The sequence below is a fragment of the Pinus tabuliformis genome, chromosome 9 (genome assembly GCF_031772625.1).
Source record: "Pinus tabuliformis cultivar Carrire ecotype Pingquan chromosome 9, CPIR1, whole genome shotgun sequence".
NCBI classification, from domain to species: domain Eukaryota; kingdom Viridiplantae; phylum Streptophyta; class Pinopsida; order Pinales; family Pinaceae; genus Pinus; species Pinus tabuliformis.
Genome location: NC_142307.1, coordinates 194,789,734 through 194,796,717, shown reverse-complemented (window position 1 = coordinate 194,796,717; position 6,984 = coordinate 194,789,734).

Sequence of the window (6,984 nt, the reverse complement as noted above, 5' to 3'; positions counted from 1 at the left end):
GGTCGAGATGTTGTAATGTAATGTTTAACATTTTGACTAAGTCAAATTATATAACAAAAAAAAATTAAATTAAATTAAATAAAAACATTAATGCAATGTAATATAAATATTTTAACAGTCAATATAAAATAAAAATAACGTTATAAAAATAAAAATAAAAATGGCCCATGGTATTGATGTATGGTATTCATGTCAAATATAGCCTATTTAATAAGAGAAATTAAACCAGTCTAGATCCATCTCCACTCCAAATCTACCAAGCCTCGAGAGGTATCAAATATCTATAGAGGGGCTTGGTAGATCCGGAGTTATGGATCTAGGCAGGTTATATTATTATTATATTATTGTATTTAAATATTTTGATTGGACCATGGCAAAGTTTGTGCTCTTTTTCATGGTATTCTTGTCCAATTATATATATATATATATATATATATATATATATATATATATAAAACTAGCTTAGATCAATATATATATTCATATATATAACTAGACTAGATCAATTTAATTAAGGATCTATTAAGCTCCAAAAAGATCAAATTTTGTTTCACGGATTATATTATTGTATTTAAATATTTTGATTGGACCATGGCAAAGTTTGTGCTATTTTTCATGGTATTCTTGTCCAATTATATATATATATATAAAACTAGCTTAGATCAATATATATATTCATATATATAACTAGACTAGATCAATTTAATTAAGGATCTATTAAGCTCCAAAAAGATCAAATTTTGTTTCACGGATCAAATGGTCATAGCTGAATGACTTACTTAACCCAGTTGAATCCCAAAAAATGAATTTAATAAATTAGAGTATTTATGGTAGAGATGTTGTAAGTCAAATTAAAAAAAAAAAAAAATACATTAATGCACTGTAATATAAATATTTTAATGGTCAATATTGGTATTGAGAACTCATGGTATTGATCTCTGGTATTCATGTCAAATATAGCCTATTTAATGGGAGAAATTAAACCAGACTAGATCCATCTCAACTCCAAATCTACCATCTCAACTCCAAATCTACCAAGCCTCGAGAGGTATATTCATGTCAAATATAGCCTATTTAATGGGAGAAATTAAACCAGACTAGATCCATCTCAACTCCAAATCTACCAAGCCTCCAGAGGTATCAAATATCTATAGAGGGGCTTGGTGGATATGGAGTTAAGATGGATCTAGACAGGTTATATTATTATTATATTATTGTATTTAAATATTTTGATTGGACCATGGCAAAGTGGTGCTCTTTTTTAAAATGGTATTCTTGTAAGAGAATATTCCAGAGGTATCAAATATCTATAGAGGGGCTTGGTGGATATGGAGTTAAGATGGATCTAGACGGGTTATATTATTATTATATTATTGTATTTAAATATTTTGATTGGACCATGGCAAAGTGGTGCTCTTTTTTAAAATGGTATTCTTGTAAGAGAATATATATAAATCTACCAAGCCTCGAGAGGTATCAAATACCTATAGAGGGGAGAGGTATCAAATATCTATAAAGGGGGGTGGATCTCGAGTTAAGATGGATCTAGGCGAGTTATATTATAATTATATTATTGTATTTAAATATTTTGATAGGACCATGACAAAGTTGTGCTCTTTTTTAAAATGGTATTCTTGTAAGAGCATATATATATATAGCCTAGATGAATTTTATTTACGAATCTATTAAGCTTCAAAAAAATCAAATTTCTTTTCACTTTAACATAAAATGGAATGTCAAGAAATTTGATCTTTATTAAGGCTTAGTAAATCATAAACTCTAATAAACTCTAATATTTAAGAATAAAATCATAATCTAAGATTTCAATTTATACATTCATTCTCTCAATATTTTATCATTAAATATTTAAAAATTTAAATAGTTTTCTTCGTAGTTATAACTAATTCTGGTTTATTTGATATATAAATTTATAATTTCATCACTATTTATCAAAATGGGAATATAATTTTTTTTAATTTAATGAAAATTTCTTTATAAGAATAAGTTAGGTGCATGTGAAGTCTGACATTTATTTCGATTTGTGTGAAAATAATATTTTTACGTAAAGGTAAAGTGGGGTACGTGCCAAAACCCATTTTGGCATGATTGGACTGCCAGGACTTATTTTTTGATCTATTACATCCACGTGCAATTAAATTATCTTGATGGAATTTGTGCTAGATGAAATAGTTTTGAAAGCTACGTCATAAAATAAAGAAACATACAACCAAAGAAATATACAGGAATAATATATGGGAAAACACATAAAATTAAAGAAATATACAGGAATAATACATGGGAAAACGTTAAAATTGACGAAAATATATTTTAGCGAAGTCATAGTCCATGTTTAAAATATTCGTGCACGTTTTGTGATGCCACACGAATGAATAAATAATTTGTACCATTTCCTTTTTACAGGTAATATGTCATAAAAAGGGTTTTACTCAATTTTTAAAGAAAAATATCTTCCAGTTCTGTAAATAAATTAAGCTTATTCATCTATGTTACAGAGACTCAACCTACAAATTGGAGGCAAGATTTACTCAAATAATGACAATTTAGAACTTATGTAGAATTGCAGGTTTTCGAAATTGAAACTTTTCAACATCTTTAAAGGTTACCAATTTTTTTCTTCACTGATTCTCTCTCATGTGAGAGGCCGAATACTGAAACTACAACTTATATACAATATGTGACCAAATGATTTTGAACATCCTGTAGACTTTTAGGCTTCGAATGTAAAACTTTTCAACATCTTTGAAGGTTGCCCATAAAAATTAGTTTCTACTACTCTTTTCATCTGCAGGCCGAAAACTACCAAAAAAAGAAAGAAAGAAGCAAAATAAAACCTAATGTCACCTATTAAACTGAGCGACTTCCTGAACTGATCCGAGCAAAAGTTCAGAGTTTCGGCCAAGGATTTTATCTTTTCTAGCATCCTTTAAGTTTCACAGTGTAATTTGAAGTGTTTTCGGCCAAGGATTTTATCTTTTCTAGCATTCTTTAAGTTTCACGGTGTAATTTGAAGTTTTTTCGGCCAAGGATTTTCTCTTTTCTAGCATCCTTCAAGTTTCACGGTGTAATTTGAAGTTTTTTCGGCCAAGGATTTTATCTTTTCTAGCATCCTTCAAGTTTCACGGTGTAATTTGAAGTTTTCTCGGCCAAGGATTTTATCTTTTCTAGCATCCTTCAAGTTTCACGGTGTAATTTGAAGTTTCCGGGCTTCCTTTAGACGGCCAAGACCGAAATGCCTGAAACTTCGCTTCAACCCAAAGACAGCATTTTAAATTAGGGAACTTACCTCGTTTGCAAGCCAACGGCCGCATCGGACCGATAATCTGAAAAATATTAGGCTTTTATCAGAATCTTTTACCTTGGGATTTGAGATGCATGACGTTTTCTATGGACTTTAATGAGAATCGTTTACATGGACATGGCTCGCCATCCAATCAGCTGTATCCATCGCCTTTTCCGGTTTTCATCCACCGCTTTCATCTTCTTTATAGAGTATTCTTTAACCTGTGCATGTGATAGGAAGGGCATTCCCCTCCACCATAGGCATCGACCTGGCAGAAGCGACCGGTAACAGTAAACAAATGAAAATTAGAAGTCGGCCAACAGGAGTTAACCACAGGTGGTTAGAAATGCAGAGGGACTTAACAGTCTCAACAAACACTGTTCGTGGTGGGTGTATGTGGAGAGAGATTAATGGAAGGAGGACTGACAGTTAGTGTGGTTCAAAGGATATGCAGTTAGTGGAATAAGAGTCACAGTGAAGGAAGGTGTGGCTGGAAGTATATGCAGTTAACGAAGGTGTCATTCGTAAAAGTGGAACCTTAAATACCCGTGTACATATTTTTTTACTAGGGAGAAAAATCACAGGTTAAGGAAAACCAGTTACATATGTTTAAATTAGCAGCTAGTATCTCCTATCATGTCCAATGGAAAATGCGTGTACATATATGCAAAAAGATTAAATCGCTCTTCACAACAAACAATGTACTTAATTGACTTATGTTGATAAATATCAACCCAGCAAGATTGGCAATTAAAGTGTGAGGTAGGAAAAATCACAAAATAAATATATATGTAAATGAAGAAGTGACTTCTAACCAACTTCTATAAACAAGAATCACATTCCAATCACATTACTCGTTTCTTTTTTAAATGTGATGCCAATTATTGTTTTCATGTGCCTCATTGGCATATGTTGATAAATACGAACAAAGCAAGATTGACCTTTAAAGTTTTAGATAGGAAAATTCAAAAAATAAATAAATATAAATAAAAGAAGTTACTTCTAACAAACTTTCATAAATAAGCAATACATTATTCTTTTCTTTATGATTATTCTTGTGAAGGAAGTTAATAGCATACGTATCCTATTTTTATAAGATTTTTTAGTGTCTCGGGTTGAAAATATCGTTCATTTATATAATTAATATTTTTTTTAAAATTATTTCCTAAAAGGGTAGATGGGTAAGTGTAAGTATGTAAACAATTAAATATTTAAAGATGAGTGTAAATATTTAATTGTTGGTTTGTTAAAATAAATAAATAAAAAGTTAAAAGTAATATAAATCTTGGTTTTCAAATAAGTGTAAATAATTAAATGTTGGCTCAATTTACAGTAAAAAGTTAAAATAATAAAAATAATAAAATTCAATTTGTTATATTTTGAGTCAATACCGTGGCTTATCAATACTACATGCCCAAAAACAATAACATATTTCACAATCAAAATATTTTATAACAATATGACAAGATTCTTAACCATGGATATTCACCCCCACTTTATGGTGGATATTATTAACTTGTAAATAGGATTTGTTACAAAAATTATTTAATTTAATTTTATAACATTTTTTAATTAAATTTAAAATGAAAAATGTTATAATTACTTTTGTGATATATCTTGTAACACCTTCCTCCCACATCTACCCAAGCAACTAGTCAGCCGGGGTAAACATGTGACAAGAGGCCACTATGATATGATTCAACCTCCTAAGTCACGTTAAGGAAGTGGAACCGACAGAAACACATCACATAGACATTCAACATCAGCATTAGGACCCTCGGGAGCCAATCCAACCTTTCTGCCAACCAGCCCCTGGGTTCCACTGAGATTTTGGACCCTTTGACCTCTGGATGCTCTCATGCTATGGACATTCCAGCGTCCAAGGACCTCTGGATGCTCTCACGGGCCTACAAGCCAGCGTCCAAGGACTCTTTTGCACAATGTTGTGTCAACGTCCCTAGGATTTGGGCCACTTTTTCAAGCCCAGAGCCTAGGTCACTACCCATAATTGAATCACATCTTCAGAACAATAAAATAACAAGGAAATGACAGTATAAATGCAATCACTTAGATGAGACCTTGATTGGACCCCTACTAGCCATGACAAACATTTCATCAAACATAACAAAAATATGTAATCTACAGGGTAAATAACAAATTTGAGCATAGGGGTCTCATACTTAGTTGAGAATCACTAAGAAGCATTGATGCCTCAACACATCAACTGTCATTTCATCCATTATGTCATATATATAGTGTTCATTCATTTACCAGTAAAAACATGATGAGAGCCATACATAGCTTGTCATAAAACATATATATATATATATATATATATATATATATATATATATATATATATATATATAAACCAACATAATAGAAATAGAAATACCAATGAAATCATAGCCATATGATCCACATATAAACTAGTATAATACTCATAGAAATACAAAGAGAAATAACCTCATATTGATGATGCAAAATCCAAACCTGGGATGGGACTTCCACGTTCCACCCAACCGTAGAATGGTTGAACCAAATCCTTCAAGCATGAATGTGGGATATCATAAAACACATCAATACAAAACCATCCAGGGCTTCCAGAGTCCATCCACCTCAATCCATCAAACAGTGATTCCATCTCACGATCATACATCACAAAACCATCATCATATTAGTCTCCATCCAAGCCTTCCAAGGCTTCCAGAGCATTTGTTCCAACCAAGGCTTCCAAGACTAGTAACTGAACCCACCAAGGGCTTCCAAAGCGTTTGTCCAACCAAGGCTTCCAAGACTAGTAACTCAACCTAAGTTGTTACATGGCTTCCAAAGAATTTGTCCAACCAAGGCTTCTAGGAACTAATAACTCAACCCAAGCTAAGGAAACATGAGAACCAACCAAAACAAACAAGGAAATAAACCCACAATCTCCATGACTATCCAAGAAATGGCAAGGCTAGGAAATCCACTGTCAATCCAGGAAATCCTCCATGCCAGTGACATATGCCATGCAATGCCTAAACTAGTAAGGAAAACATACATACAACTCAATACCACATGCATATGCCATGCATGCCTAAACTAGTAAGGAAAACATACATACAACTCAATACCTACAAGAAAAATTGTTGTAGTTGTTGATCCCGATACCCTCTTGTGCTTTCCTGATCTTCATTTGCCTTCTTGCTCCAAGAATCCAAGTATGCCACACCCTCCAAGAGTGCTCCAAGAAAACTATAAGTATCCAAGAGTATGAGGGAGAGAGAGAATAATGAGAAAGCTCCAACACTGACTTGACAAAAGTTTGTGTACCGGTTCTCAGAAGCCTTTTTATGAATGGGGCCTCTATTTTCTTCATTTTCCATTATTTTCCTTCATTTTACTCCTCACATGCAACTTGTGACCTTTCACCTCCCTTTTCTCCTAATTTTCATTATTTTAATAGATAAATGTGCCAAAAATTCCATTTTGCCTTTCCAAAGCCTTAGCCATTGTGTTTTCCAATTTCCTTAGCCATTAATAACCAAATGAACACTGACACTACGATGTCTTGCTGAAAATTCAGCTTGGAATAAGTGTCCCATAAACCGTGGTTATTATTTTTCCTTTATTAACTTTTATTACATGGAATTTTCACCAGGGTTGTTACAGAACCCTCCCCCTTGGGGGAACACCATCCT